Here is a 15,642-nt window from a genome sequence, read left to right as displayed (position 1 = left end):
TACCCAGACCCTTCGCTCCTCTTCTACCAATCTTGCTAGAGTCCCCAGGGTAAAGAAGGTGACCCTGGGAGGAAGAGCCTTTAGCGTGGCAGCAGCTCGCCTTTGGAATGATCTCCCTCTAGAAATCAGGAAAACACAAAGCCTGCTGTTGTTCCGCAAACAAATTAAGACCTGGCTCTTCCCTAGGGTATAATCTCTCAGGGATGCCTTTTCTCGCACAGCTGACAGTCTCTGTTCCGGTTTATCTCTTAGCGCCAGGATGCCCGCAGGGTTACAGTGCGCTTTACAAATGCCAATAATAATAAGTGTCTGAGTGCGCCGTCGCACCTTTGGTGTGCCTTTTCGCTTCGAATGGTAGTTTGGACTGTTGCTTCTCCGGCTTCCCCATTGTCCCGCGATTTGACACCACCAGCCCAGAAGGAAAGCAACTGTGAGCACCTTGAAGTGGATGGGGCGCTGTGTAGTACTCTGCAGTGTCATATAGTTACTGCTTACCTATATACCGTGTTAAGTTAACATGAGCTTATTAAATGTTTAAACGCCATTTTGCCTTTTGCTGCTTCTGCACACGACACATAATTGTTGTTTTAGCTTTCAACCTAGAAGAGCGTTGTGATTTACATGAGAATAATATGTTATTGCTCTGATATCAGCTTTGCTTGGTAACCTATGTCTGTACAGTGAGTGCTGAAGCCGTCAAGGATAACTCGACACAGTGTTGTTGTGAGGTCTGATCTTCGCACCTTCCTAGACATAACATAAATGCAGCTGCTGCCAAAATCTGGCTTTAGGCGCGTTTTATATTGCTTTGCATAGAGCACACGTTACACACTTGATGGTGCTTTGCATGCAGAGAGCTGGTGGAAGATGATGTGATCCTCTGCCACTGAGATCTTGAGGTATGGGCCCGCCCTGCTAAAAACCCAAAGAGACCTTCCTAGATATAATATAATATGCTAGATAGGGAGGGTGAGAATTAGGTGTTGTTAACTCCTATTCATTTCAACATGTTAGCATGTTGTCAACTTTTGCCTTTTATGGACTAGTAACTATGCTGATAACTTTGCTTCTTATAATATGTTTGCTTGTATTATCTAAGATACTGCGTTTGAGAACATTGCATTAGTAAATAAATATTTCAAATGTGCACGCGTCCTCATTTACTCCACGTTCTGGTTTGAAATGATTGTATAACGAAAGAGTGTTCATGTGTTCCACGTGACCTGAGGTATTCTAAGTTCATGTTCTGGTTTGTCTAAACATTGGGAGTTTGTTATGACCAATGAGACACTGTAGCTAGCTCGGTAAGGGGATTTTGGGTACTGAGGTGAGTTTTGGGCCACCCTAATTCACTGAGGTTTCAAATCTCTATGCACAGTTCTGTAGGAGAACGGAATCCCTGCTACATGGCGCCCATACGTTGGTGGCCTTATATCATGACACTTGAGTAGTATATCATTCAATCCTTAACCCCTTCGCTGCCGTTTCCGGAAAACGGTGGTGTCGGAAAAAACCTACCTATTTGTGAAATAGGTCTTTTCCAGCTTGAATCTTTCTAAAAGGTTTCCTTGAATTACTACCCAGTTGTGCTACAAAGTTTACTTTGTCCTTTTAAGTTTCTGTGCCGTCATGGCTGCTGCCGTGGACATTCCGCAACATAGTCGCATTGCGGTGCGCAATCATTTGCTGAATTACAATGTCACCGTGGAAGGCTTGGCCGTGATAATGGTGGTGAGTGCGGAGACAGCTTACCTTTCTAATCTTTTATTTGTGGGTGACATTTCCGGCTGTGGACGCTAATTCTGGTGTGTTCCACACTTACACTCCCTCTCCTGTACCGAATGAATATACTCCATACAGGGCACAGGAAGTACCTATAGATACTTGGCAGCATCGTGTTTGGTGGCGCCCTACCCCATACTTTGACCGCTCCGAGGTTAGGTCCTTTGTCCATTCCAGGCGCAAATTGGCCTGTTTTGGCTGGATTTACTCCTCATCCTCAACACGGCAATTGTACCCTTGCTGAACTTCGTAGACTACATGTAGTCTCTATTGCCGTAATTCGAGCTTTAGTGCAATACATAACCCGTAATCTTCCGGGTGGGCCCCCGGGGGGTGCGGCGCTTCTGGCCAGACAGGGCGGTATGAAGCTCAGTCCCGTAATGGTCAATGCTGTAATGGGCAGGCGTCCCCAGGATAAGGATGATTTTCCTTTCTGGCTTGCTGAGAAGTTTGACCAGCTGGAAGCTGTATTTCCTAACACGACTCCTGGTGAAAAACACAGGATTCTGACAATTAGTATGCCCAAAGACTTGGCCCCTGAACTCGGTGACTGTGAGACCTGGGGTAGAACATTCGCGGCAGTCTATGCAAGGTGTTACGTCTATGGCTGTCTTGCATACGGTCCTTAAACGTGTTCAAGATGAGCACGGACCTGAAGCTGCGGTTGAATTGGGTATGCGCCTGTGTGGCTCCTTTGACGTGGTTTGCGATCTCATTCTTGCTAATGTCAAGGGGGATGCAGTGAACATTCAAGTAGCCAATGCTTTGGCGGCGCTTCCCGATGTCGAGAAACCCCGACAGTTGGCGAGGATTATTGTGGCGGCTTATAAAACCGTGGGTCGCAATAGTAGGGGTCTCAAGCCTTTTTCTACTAAAGAGAAAACGCAACCCCAAGGGCAGAAGTCTGAAACGGACGTTCAGCCCAAGACTAAAAAACAAAATTGGCCTAAAAAACAAAAACAGGGAAAGCAACAGCAACAACAACAGACACAGGAGTCTCGTCCTGCGTCTCCATTGCCTGCGCCCACAGAACGTGTTTATGACTTGCGTGATCGCGCGAAGATTAAATCTCCTGATCGATTTCAGGTTTCTGATCAACGCTCTCCTCGTTCCTTTCAGGACTCATCGGCCTCGGCGACCGGTGGTGGAGGAGACGGAAGGGGTCGGGGTGGCCAGCAAGGACGTGACCAGCCCCGCCCGAAAGACGGTGCAGGAAAGCAGGACGGCTCTACACCGAAAAGACGGCAGTTTGCAAAGAAGAAAGTCGCCGCTTTAACAGTGAGATGTGCCACAGATAGTGAGAACGCGGCTTCGGAATCTGACATGGGCTCTGACCTTGCTGGACAGCGCGGCGGAGATTACCATAGTGCGAGAGGCCCTCCGTCCACTACTGAAGGTGACAGCGACTGACCGTTATGTTGTAATAGAAACAGCTGATACTAGAGTTGGTCCCCCTGATAGACTTTATGAAATTGTCCTGTTAATCGAAGGTGACATACAACGTACCTTAAAAGGGGTATTTTGAAAATCTTTCGTCTACGTATGACATTTTACTTTCGGAGGCTGACTGGCCCCCACCTTTTGTTCTCGCAGCTCCACGAGGGGAGGAGGTGATCCTCCCCAGTTTCGTGCACACAGTCTTGAAGGAGCATGCGCTGAATTTTGCAGAAGAGTGGGCTAAGGCTCTAGCTCCGGCTCTGTACCGTACACATTGTGGTTGGGATAAATTTTCCCCGAACCACGAGATTCCTTTGCGGTCTCAGCCACAGCCTCAACCTTAATATCCCATTCGACGTGAAGCCAAAGCTTCAGTCGCGGCTATCCTTGAACAATTGGAATATCAAGGAGTGATTGAAACTTGTGTGTCACCAATGAATAACCCTCTTTTTACTGTGACCAAGTCAGACAGTTCATATCGTTTGGTATTGGATTACCGGCATTTAAACTCGCATTGCCGTACCTGTGCAGTACAGAATACTCATGGCTCTGCCTTAGTGGATAGTCTTGTGCGTAAGCGTTTTAAGACCACGCTTGACATTTCCAACGGTTTTTATGCCCATCAATTGGATGGTCTAAGTTCCCAATGGACCTCCTTTACTTGCAGCGGAGTGCAAAAACAATTTCGGCGTTTGCCTATGGGCTCTAAGAATAGTCCTGGGATTTTTACTACCCGCATAGTCTCTCTTTTAGAGAGAGTCGATCCAGATGCATGCTCGTATGTGGATGAAATTTATCTCACAGACGACGAACTTTGTGAGCATCTGTGTCGAGTTGACCGCTTAATTTGGAGCTTTGCAGACATGGCTTACAAATTCAATTTTGCAAAATCGGACATTGCAGAATACACAGTGTTGTTCCTGGGCTATGAGCTCAACAATGAAGGTAGAGGTTTGACTCCTCACTTCTTGGAGAAATGCGCACAATGCGCGCTCTAACAACGCTGAAAAAATTACAGTCTTTACTAGGTTTTTTAAATTTCGTAAGAACATACATTCCGGAATATTCCCAGCGTATCAAGCCTTTGTATGCTTTGAAACAACCAACTTTTTCCAAATAATGCTGGCTGCCTGAGCACTCTGCTATTTTGCAATCTTCTCGCTTCTAAATTCTTACTGACTCGTGACAACCACACCAACCTGGTGATAAGAATCATCCCTGGGACGGTGGGTTTCACGTACCTTACTTTTAATAAAGGAGACACTGTACCTATTGCTTACAAGTCACACTTGTACACTTCGACTGAAATGCGATTTTCCACTGTGGAGAAAGTTTTAACGGCTGTGCAGATGGCTATTCTTAAAGAACTTGCTCTGTCACAGGGAAAACGCATGTTGGTTGTTACCCCGTGTCCTGCTTTAGAAGCAGTGACGAAAGCCAGTGTACCGAATTCAAAAGCTTTGCACCCTCGGTGGATTCAATGGGCGGCTTCACTGACGTCCTCGTATGTCACATTTGTGTTTGACGCCTCCTTACGGTCGCAGGAGTATTTGCAGTATGAATTTGTTCATCCAGCTCCTTTAGCAATGTGACCTTTGGAGGATTTCCATTGCATCATTTACACTGATGGTTCGGCGCAGGTTGCGCATGGCTCTAAACATGCCTACGTTTCCGCATGCGCCATTGTGGTCGGTGCCATGGTGAACGTTGAGTTCAAGTCCAGAGTCGTGCACACGCAAACTCTAGGGGACTGCACCGCACAATTGGCAGAGATTTGTGCTCTGATGCTTGCATTGGAGTACGCTGATCCTAGTGTGACGACTCTTATTGTGAGTAATTCTTACTACTGTGTCCAGTCTTACAATGAAAACTTGTTCTTTTGGATTCAAAATGACTTTCGTGATTCCAAGGGTAGCACAATAAAACATAAAATGATCTGGGTTCGAATGGCTGAGCTTAAAGAACAGTTGCCACTTGTGTTTGTGATTCATACTCTCGGCCATCAGCGTTTTGGAGTTCACGCTGTAGGTAACTCGCTTGCTGATGAAGCGGCGAAATCTGCAGTATCGACGTATTTAGTTGCAGCGGTTACACGGTCCAAAAGTAAGATAGATGGTGACATCTTGGCGGCTGTTGCTGCCATTGAGAAGGGAGGTAAACATCCTACGGGGTTCATCTCGAAGTACACATACCACTTAATTCCCGATAAGGTTCCTTATGTGAAAATTCCTGAAGTTGGGGAACGGCTGATTCCCAACTCGGATCGCAGGGCTACGTTGATTACAGCGGCACATGGAGGTGTGGCGTCTGCGCATGCGGGCTTCGCAGCCACTGTTTCTCAATTACAACAACGTTTCTGGTGGCGGGGACTGTACAAACAGACATTTGCCAGCAGATTAAACCTTCTACTGCTGCGAGTCCGCCACAGACACAGTTGTACATATCTAATAAACCACTAGGATGCGTTTATTTAGATCACTGCGGTCCTTTTTCTTCGGATACTGCGTATAAGTACATCTTAGTAGCAGTTGATTCATGCACACGCTTTGTGTGGGTATGGCCACATCGCAGCGCTGATTCACGGACTGTCATAAGAGATTTGCGTGTCTTTGTAGGGATTTTTGCCTGTGCCACCTTCCATTCGGATCAGGGTCCTGCTTTCGCCTCTAAGGCGTATAAGGATGCTATGATGTCGTTGGGGGTCCAAGTCAAGTTTTCGTCTCCATACAGACCTGAGGGTAATAGTGTAGTGGAATGAATGAACCGTGACTTAAAGCAATCTTTGACAGCACGAGTTATAGGCACTGGCAGAAACTGGTTGGCCCATCTCAATGGTGTGCAGCATGCTCTTAATAATCTCCCTAGAAGGTCTCTGGGTGGGCGGACCCCATACGAAATGCTCTTTGGTATCAAGATGTACGTCCCTGACCTTGACGGTCTAGACTGTGTGGTTCGCGCCACAACCTTTGACGTAGATGAACATGGCAGTGTTTTACAGGATCTACAAAAGACCAGAGACAGTCTTGCAAAGGAACAGTTGCCCTCCACATCGGATGCTGAGTTGCAGATCCCGGTAGTTGGCTGGCTACCCCAAGTTGGAGAACTGGTTCGAGAGAAGATCAATAACAAGAAAGAGTTTGGTCCTTCCTATCGAGCTCCAGTTCCCGTGCTTGGAGTGAAGGGCACAAGAACAGTCATTTTACCACCACTTCCAGGTCGTAAGGAAAACAGGTTTATCTCAATTTACTATGTCAAGATACACAGAGTGGCCGATTCTTCTTAGTATGACACCGGCGGTCTCCTGTCCTTCGATTGTGAGAAATTCTGTTTTGGCCACTACTTCTAATGCTGAGCCAGAAGTGGCCCTCGAGATGCCTGCTGTTTCCAGTCCTTTATTAAGTACTTTAACTGGTGATAACGTTGATGAACTTGATTACACTTACCCAACTGACTTATCTATGCCTGATTTGCAGACACGTTTGGCCACAGAATCAAGATTTACTTTTGACACTGTGTCACACAATTCTAAAAAGCCCTCACGTTTTGCAATTTATGCCACATTATTTAAAAAACATTTTTTGATCCCCCCTTGGACATATATTTGGCTGATACTTTTTCAATTTACCTTTTTATGTCAATTGGTTTTGTGTTTTATTTTTTTCGAATTGTCAATGGACATTATGTCGAGGAGAGAACATGCATTCGACATCTAAATGGAACTTTGGCCCCACTTTCCTCATCGCATTCAGCACACAGACTGAAGAGAGACTTGACTTTTGTTAACATCACTGCTTGGCCTGTCCTTGATGGGATTGTGTGGGATGCGGTTAAATTTCAAATCCATGGCCCTACTGAAGTTGTAAATGTGTCTACTGTGCTCAGGGTAAACATGGGGATGTAGTAAAACAAAACATACGTTCTGATGATTGGGATTTTCAGGCCGTGGAGGCATTGTTTTCTGATTTGAAATATTATGCAGCCTTTGATGCTGAAGATTTGTACAAGGCAGTTCGAGTACTTTTTTGAAAACGTACACTTATTTTACCGACTTTAATCAGTCCAATCCTGAGTCTTTTTATTTTAAAATGACACAGAAGTCCATGTCCAAGGTTAGACTTACCGATACTAAATTGTTGTATTCGAAGTCCTTTCTAGACAAGTTGGCTGTAGAAGGCTACGAACTATGGAAGGAAACCATTGACCTTAAATCCGTTTGGGGTTCTAAAAATTGGCAGATACAAGGCACTGAGGCTTTGCACCGTGCATGTCTCATCCCAAATCATATGTTTTTTTTTAATTCTACCATTTTTCAAACCACATGCTTTGGATTGGCTACTTCTAAAAAATTTAATTCTCCTGCCCTACCTGATTTAGAGGAATTTTCCGGTTGGCGTTATACTACTGAGTTTTCTATTAGAAATTCACAAACTCTTTTGCAAAATTCTTCGTTTAACATATCCAGTTTGAGCCCACAGGGTTGGCTAGTGTGGCACAGGAGTGCAGATTCCTGCCAACGTCGTTTTATGGGTGCACAGACATAATATCGACTCCAAAATATCGTTTGGACAGAATATCGAGTTTGAAATATCGTTTGGACAAAATATCGACAGGACAGAATATAGACAGCCAAAATATCGTTTTTAAGGTAAGTGAAGTAATATCGACTGTAAATAATATAGAAAGTAAAAATATCCAAGTATATAATCTAGATAGTAAAAAATATCGTTTTTTAAATAATATTTAATTATTTATAGTGTTTTTCTATGTTATAATATGTGTGAAAAGTGTCATTTTATGTTATAATTATTTTTAATTAATGATTTTTTTTTTATTATTGTGTAATTTTATTCTGTAGCGGGTTGTGGGTTTATAGGGGAATAGGGTGGGAAGTAATTTAATTATAATTAATTAAATATGTAAATTTATTAATTGGTAGTAATAATGAATTAATTGTTAATTAAATAATATTTGTTAATTATTTAAAATGTAATTGGTAATTAATTTAATTGATTAATTGCTAATTATGTAAATTAAAATAATTTATTTCCTGTAGCGGGTTGTGGGTTTATAGGGGAATAGGGTGGGAAGTAATTTAATTATAATTAATTAAATATGTAAATGTATTCATTGGTAGTAATATTTAATTAATTGGTAATTAAATAATATTTGTTAATTATTTAAAATTTAATTGGTAATTAATTTAATTTAATTGATTAATTGCTAATTGTGTAAATTTAAAAAATGTATTTCCTGTAGCGGGTTGTGGGTTTATAGGGGAATAGGGTGGGAAGTAATTTAATTATAAGTAATTAAATATGTAAATTTAATAATTGGTAGTAATATTTAATTAATTGTTAATTTAAAAATATTTGTTAATTAATTAAAATGTAATTGGTAATTAATTTAATTTAATTGATTAATTGCTAATTATGTTAAATTAAAGGGGTATTTTTAGGGTTCAGGGTCAGTTTTTAGTTTTGGGTCAGTTTTTAGTTTTTGGGTAAAGGGGTATTTTTAGGGTTCAGGGTCAGTTTTTAGTTTTTGGGTAAAGGGGTATTTTTAGGGTTCAGGGTCAGTTTTTAGTTTTTGGGTAAAGGGGTATTTTTAGGGTTCAGGGTCAGTTTTTAGTTTTTGGGTAAAGGGGTATTTTTAGGGTTCAGGGTCAGTTTTCAGTTTTTGGGTAAAGGGGTATTTTTAGGGTTCAGGGTCAGTTTTGGGTTTTTGGGTAAAGGGTTTTTTTAGGATTCAGGGTCAGTTTTGGGTTTTTGGGGTACAGGGGTACAGTGTAAAAATAAAGTAAAATTAAATTTACATTAAATTAATTTAATGAAATGAAATTAAATTAAATTATATTAAATTAATTTTAAATAATTTAAGTTAAAAAAATTATTATATACTTACCAATACTTACGTTGTAATGGTATGCGTTGTAAAGGTACGTTAATAATATTGGCTATTATTTAATTAAATTTTGTTACTATATATATATATGTTTTAAGAAATAGGATTAAAAAAATATTATTTTTTTACTTTCATTAATTATTTAATTATTAAAAGTTATTTTAAGTATTGTTAAGTATATTTTAGTAATAAATTTTTTATATTAATGTAATTAAACATTGTTTTTATTAAAGTCGATATTTTTTACAACTATATTTTTGTAAACGATATTTTTAAATCGATATTTTTGTACTTACCTGTTTGTAGATAGAAACTCAATATTTTGTCTCTCGATATTTTGTCAACGATATTTTTGTTGGTCGATATTCTGTCCCTCGATATTATTTCAGTGATCCCCTTTTATGGGTTTAGCTGATGGCTTTACTCAGGTTAGGCCTGATCCTCGTTTTGAAACGGACCATTCTGTCACCACTTATTCAGTAGGCAAATTATGTCAGAATTGGTTGAAACATTCTACCTTGGCATCAGTTAAACTGCATCTATCCAAGTTGACAGATGATGTGGATTTAAATGATTTCATAAAAGGCCCAGCTAGCGGTAGAACAAAAAGATGGATAGATGCGATTTACAATGAAATCTGGAAAACTTCACAGATTGAAGCTGCTAAACGCCTTAGGGCCATTGATCAAGCTAATTTAGAAAAAGTGCTTGCTGTTGTAGATAACAGCATTAATATGCTTTCTTCCCGCATTTACACGTTAGATAATATTGTGTCTTCTGTTGTTGATATTGTGCAAGATGAAGTATCTGTGTTGTACCATGGTCAAAATCAAATGCGTTCCATTATGCAATTTGCGTGGACACTGCAGACGCTGAAATCTGGGAGGGTGCCTTGGAATTACATGAACGTGTCCTCACTCTTTGCCCCTTTTAATTTGACTGACAAGCAGCGCATACTTTCAATGCGAGATGCATCTTTTTCTATGTTACACATTGAAAGGTTGGAGTCTTTACCGTTCTCTGTGGCAGAAGCCACTGCTGCGACGTGGCTTATCCACGGATTAATCACATTACCATTTGCTTTGTATAAATTTACAAATTGTATGCGATATGTTGCGATAGGCCGATATGAACCACTGGGTAGTTCGTTTCTTCATGAAGCCTGGTCACTTCCGTTCACTTACAGATGTCTAAAAGATGAGAAAGAAGTTTATCTTAAAGGTGAGGAGTGCACGGAAACACCAGATCACTCATTAATGTGTAGACACATCCAATTACATGGTTCTTGCAACCAAGATCGGCCAAATTTAGCCTGTGTTTTGAAAGGTACTCCGGTTCCCGCTATCGTCCCCACTTTCACATTACTGGCAAACGGCAGTTATTTACTTTTAAATAATGAGGATTGTTGTAGGTTAGTTAGAGGTGTAGCTTATGTGGTTACAGTATCTGAACGTGTAGTTTGTTGCAAAAATGTTCTGTATCCTCCTCCGCATGGGAATTCAGATGTTTCCATCTGGCCACGAATCCCAACCTTGACGGCAGAGTTCAATGGAATGAGTAGAATAAGAGCCCTTTTTTCTCAAAAAGAAGTGGCCCTGAGTTCGGCTCGTGAAACATTTGTCCTTCACGTTGCCAACACCCGCACAGAGGTGCAGGCGCTATTGAATACTGACTTGCCATTGCATTTCAGCGAGCTGATTCATTCAATCTTTAACGCGTCCTCCACTTCTGGCCTCGCTCACTTTTTAAAAATAGTTAGCAGAGGTCTTGTGACTTCATTTGAAAAGATATTTGGAGTCATTCCTGCTTTCTTTCATTCAATATTTTCAAGCTTATTTGGTGGTTGTCCTGTTTTGCTGGCGCTGGCTGCAGGTGTTCTGGTGATTTTTTGCTTTATTAAAAGTGGATGCCCTTCCTGTGTTACACGACGAGCAGCCCCTCCTTGCACTGTTTCGCAACAGGATGCTTGATTATTATGGCCCGCTGCCGCTCGCCACCTTAAGCGCAGCATATGGATTATCATTTAGATTTTCCTATTTCACATGTGTCCAGCCTGTGTTTCATTGCCTGAGCTGCGATTTCGAGTGGGCCCTTGATTTGTGTCTCTGCAAGACGGTGTCTCTTAATGTGGATTTTAATCGACTGATGAGTCCCATAGTTACTCACGAGTTGGTTTGTTCTGGTGAAAGGATTATGGCCTTGGCAGCAATGCATGGACTAATGGGTCAGTGTAACATACTCGCAGCAGCGCAAGATTTCTTGGCACAGAGTTTTATTGAGAACCCGCCGAGTTGTCCTCTGATGATGCTAGAGGCTCTGGTGCTGGAGGAACATGTATGTTCTTTCCCACTAATAAATTGAATGGCTGAACTGTTTTCGGATGATGACAGTGACTTCATGCTGGAGGCTGTTGCTGCATATTTTGCATATTCGGTCCTGTCCTGAAGGCTTTCGAGGCTTTTGATAACAACCTATTCTTACTTACAAAGTTTCTTATTTGAAAATTATGCGTACATTTTTCACAACCCAGACCTATTGACTTGAGTAAAAGTGAACAATGGATTGGCAAGTTGGATTTTTTAAATTGACTTACGAAAAAGCTTTTTTAACCCCGATTTTTAGAAATTTGATCTGGCTCATCGTTCTTGAACTCTGCTTTCATGATGTCCCCCTTGCCTAATCTTATCTTATCTTATCTTATCTTATCCGTGCTTGGATCATGGGGGGATGTCATATAGTTACTGCTTACCTATATACCGTGTTAAGTTAGCATGAGCTTATTAAATGTTTAAACACCATTTTGCCTTTTGCTGCTTCTGCGCACGACACATAATTGTTGTTTTAGCTTTCAACCTAGAAGAGCGTTGTGATTTACATGAGAATAATATGTTATTGCTTTGATATCAACTTTGCTTGGTAAACTATGTCTGTACAGTGAGTGCTGAAGCCGTCAAGGATAACTCGACACAGTGTTGTTGTGAGGTCTGATCTTCGCACCTTCCTAGACATAACATAAATGCAGCTGCTGCCAAAATCTGAGTTTAGGCGCGTTTTATATTGCTTTGCATAGAGCAAACATTACACACTTGATGGTGCTTCGCATGCAGAGGGCTGGTGGAAGATGATATGATCAAATATTTTGATGCCGCAACCCGCCAACTTGTGGTTCAGGCGACGGTGTTGGCTCGGCTAGACTATGCCAGCTCCCTTTTTATTGGGTTAAATTAGGCCGAGCTGACTCGTCTCCAGCGAGTGCAAAACGCAGCAGCCAGAGCAGTTGTAGGCCTCCCTAGGTTCTGCTCGGTCTCCCGCACCCTAAGTGCTCTCCACTGGCTGCCGATCAGGCAGCGGATTCACTTCAAGGTGCTCTGCTTGGCTTTTAAGATCTTAAAGGGCCCTTCTGCCCCCATATTGCATAATTTTCTGCGCCCATATATCCCAGGCCGCTCCCTTCGCTCCTCGAATTGGCAGTTGCCCCACGATTCAAACTTAGTCGAGCCGGGGGACGTTCTTTTAAGGTGCGGGCAGTAGCTCTGTGGAACGCACTGCCTCGCGAAATTCGGTCCCTTGCCAATCTGCTTTCCTTTCGCAAGGCCGTCAAGACTCTCCTGTTTCCTCAGCCTTGTTAAAATTTTGAATTTTAAATAAATCTGTTCCTTCGTTATGTTGTGTGGCTATCTTGTCGGGCGCCGGGACGCTCCTTTGCTGGAGCAGCTGTGCGCATTACAAATTTCACTAACATAACATAACATAACATAACATCCTCTGCCACTGAGATCTTTAGGTATGGGCCCGCCCTGCTTAAAACCCAAAGAGACCTTCTTAGATATAATATAATATGCTAGATAGGGAGGGTGAGAATTAGGTGTTGTTAACTCCTATTCATTTCAACATATTAGCATGTTGTCACCTTTTGCCTTTTATGGACTAGTAACTATGCTGATAACTTTGCTTCTTATAATATGTTTGCTTGTATTATCTAAGATACTGCGTTTGAGAACACTGCATTAGTAAATAAATATTTCAAATGTGCACGCGTCCTCATTTACTCCACGTTCTGGTTTGAAATGATTGTATTACGAAAGAGTGTTCATGTGTTCCACGTGACCTGAGGTATTCTAAGTTCATGTTCTGGTTTGTCTAAACATTGGGAGTTTGTTATGACCAATGAGACATTGTAGCTAGATCGGTAAGGGGATTTTGGGTACTGAGGTGAGTTTTGGGCCACCCTAATTCACTGAGGTTCCAAATCTCTATGCACAGTTCTGTAGGAGAACGGAATCCCTGCTACAGCAGGATTAATGAGTGTTACCTCGCTTTTTTAGTACAACAGCCGCTGTGCACCAGTCAGTCCTCAGCAGAGCCCGCAGATATCTGGTAGCGGGAGTGGCGCTTTAGCTTCAGTGAGGTGCTAGTTCGAGGGCAGTCCCTTCCACCAGATAAGTCACCCGGCAAGAGGCATCGTTACGGATCTACGCTGTAGGGGTGGGGACCCCTGATTTCCATGATCACAGTGTGAGGAGCTGCACACGACTGGAACAGACACTCAGGATAGGAACACTAGGGCAAGAGCCTCCCAACCAGCGGAATCCACGTTGTGCACTGCCCTCCGCTTCAATATACGACAGTGTCCACAGTACACTCAGCTTGACAGTCGCTTGTTTTCAGTGTGCCGCAGGGTTTGTCAGACAGTGCGCGCCTCACCCATGCCCCAATGTCGTGTGTACTGCACTGTGTCTCCGTGTGCCTCCGAGATCCTGCATTCGCGCAGCGGGTGGGCGACTCACCGCGCGGACTGAGGTTTGAAACTTGCTCACGGGTCCATCTATGACAGCATCCGTTCTAGCAGCAGAATAAGGTCAGGCGGTGTTGACATTTGGGGGCAAGCTTCTCATTGTGTCTCCGTTTGTCATTTATAGCTCTATATCGTGCCGTAGGACACTAACGGATCCCGCCGCCAGTGCGAGCCGCCATTTTGTGCCAACACCTCGCAGTCCGCATCCCAAATATGTGCACTGCTCCCTGTGATACCTCTGATGCTTCCTGGCAGTCTAATAGGAGCAGTGCCTCATGCCTTGTGCGTACAGCGATACGATCTTCATCCCTCGCAGCGCCTCACCTCACGGTCCCGTTCTTTGTCTGCTCCAATATAGCCCCGCATCAGGGCGCCGCCATGTTGTTCGGGTCATGGCTCGTCCGGCGCCCCGCTCCCGCAGTCAAATTTGTGGTTGCAGCAGCGTTACAACAGTCTTACGTTTTGCTCATCTCAGAGTCGAAGCTGTCAAGAAGCAGTACCTGTAATTGCTGGTTCCGTAGGAGCCGTACAGCTGAGGCTAGGTCACGTAGCTAGTTCCCAACTCCCCTACACCCCAAGACCAAGACTAAACTGGACACTGAGTATGGGGGAAGGGGAATGGGATAACAAACAAGAGAGACTGCCCACACTGGAGTCTTCACCACTATCTTCTATGTGCGAGATCTCCTGTAAGGGAAAAGCAGAGGTTAAAACAATCCTATCTACCTCTACCCTAATCTAATGTCCCAGCTAAAGCTGGTGTTACCTGAAAATGTGTGGGGTTAGCCTCTCTCTTTACTGGTTACTAAGTTTCTTTATCTTGCAGGAAACTTGAAATGCAACCAGGAGTGAACAATCTGGACTTGAGCTTTCTTTCTCTTTCTTTGCAGATTAACAAGGAACTGAGGGCTCTCAAAGAACTGGCTTTTGGCGGTAAGTACAAATATATATATATATATATATATATTTATATCTACGTAGAGGATAAGTTGAAGAAAAAAAGGTTTTCTTGCCTTGCAATGCTGAATGTACAAAAATGAGCTGCGCAAATAATAAGCAATAGTCTTTAATTAATATGCAGCTTAAACTGTCCAACAAATAGCGCTTAAGAAGTACCAAAGTCAAACTAATATTTAGAGTCTCTTCTAGCTCTGTCGTAATTATATTTCGAGTCAACCTCAGAGAGAATTTAAACTGGCGACAAACTGAGCATTTTCGTAAACTCCTCACTGATATCTCTGAATAAACTGAATATTGGCTGCAAACTAAAACTTGAATGCTCCTTAGCTCCGCAGTTTAAATGGAAAATTCTTACCCAAGCCAGAAGACTCTCACTCAAGAAGTCCGAGAGAGTAATGGGCAAGAGCTACCTGACTGGAGCAGTTCGGAACTTCCTCGCAAGAAGACACAACAGGAATGCGAGCGAAGACAGGCTTGAAGAAAACTAAACATACAGGAATCTTCACGAAGTCCAGGAAAATCGTCCACGATGCACTGACTGAAGAAAGACTGCTTCCCAGTCAAGCGAGACGGTTGAAGTGCGCAGCATTCCAAATGCTCGTGCTTCACATAATAATCGTCAGACGAGGTCAAAAAGGTTAGAACGCTAACTGCTAAATCGGGAGCGTTCTTCCAGGAAGTCTTATAGAAATATTACTGTCCCTCCAAATCACTCGCAAAAGCTTTGGCCAGTGTTTGGGTCCATCCCCATGGGGGATATAAAACAG

At 42.7% G+C, this 15,642-nt stretch overlaps 1 long non-coding RNA gene across 1 annotated transcript in view; it reads left to right on the top strand.

The window, feature by feature from the left end:
* The window catches only part of LOC144819176 (uncharacterized), a 704,861-nt gene extending 690,013 nt beyond the window's left edge, over positions 1–14,848 (top strand). Inside the window, exon 3 of the long non-coding RNA XR_013607224.1 lies at positions 14,806–14,848. This is a non-coding gene — a long non-coding RNA (uncharacterized LOC144819176). The remainder of the gene's footprint in view (positions 1–14,805) is intronic.
* The last annotated feature ends 794 nt before the right edge of the window (positions 14,849–15,642 follow it).

The sequence above is a fragment of the Lissotriton helveticus genome, chromosome 2_1, assembly GCF_964261635.1.
Source record: "Lissotriton helveticus chromosome 2_1, aLisHel1.1, whole genome shotgun sequence".
In the NCBI taxonomy this organism is placed as follows: domain Eukaryota; kingdom Metazoa; phylum Chordata; class Amphibia; order Caudata; family Salamandridae; genus Lissotriton; species Lissotriton helveticus.
The sequence above is the reverse complement of the archived record's forward strand: the minus strand, read 5'-3'. Positions and strand labels throughout refer to the sequence as shown.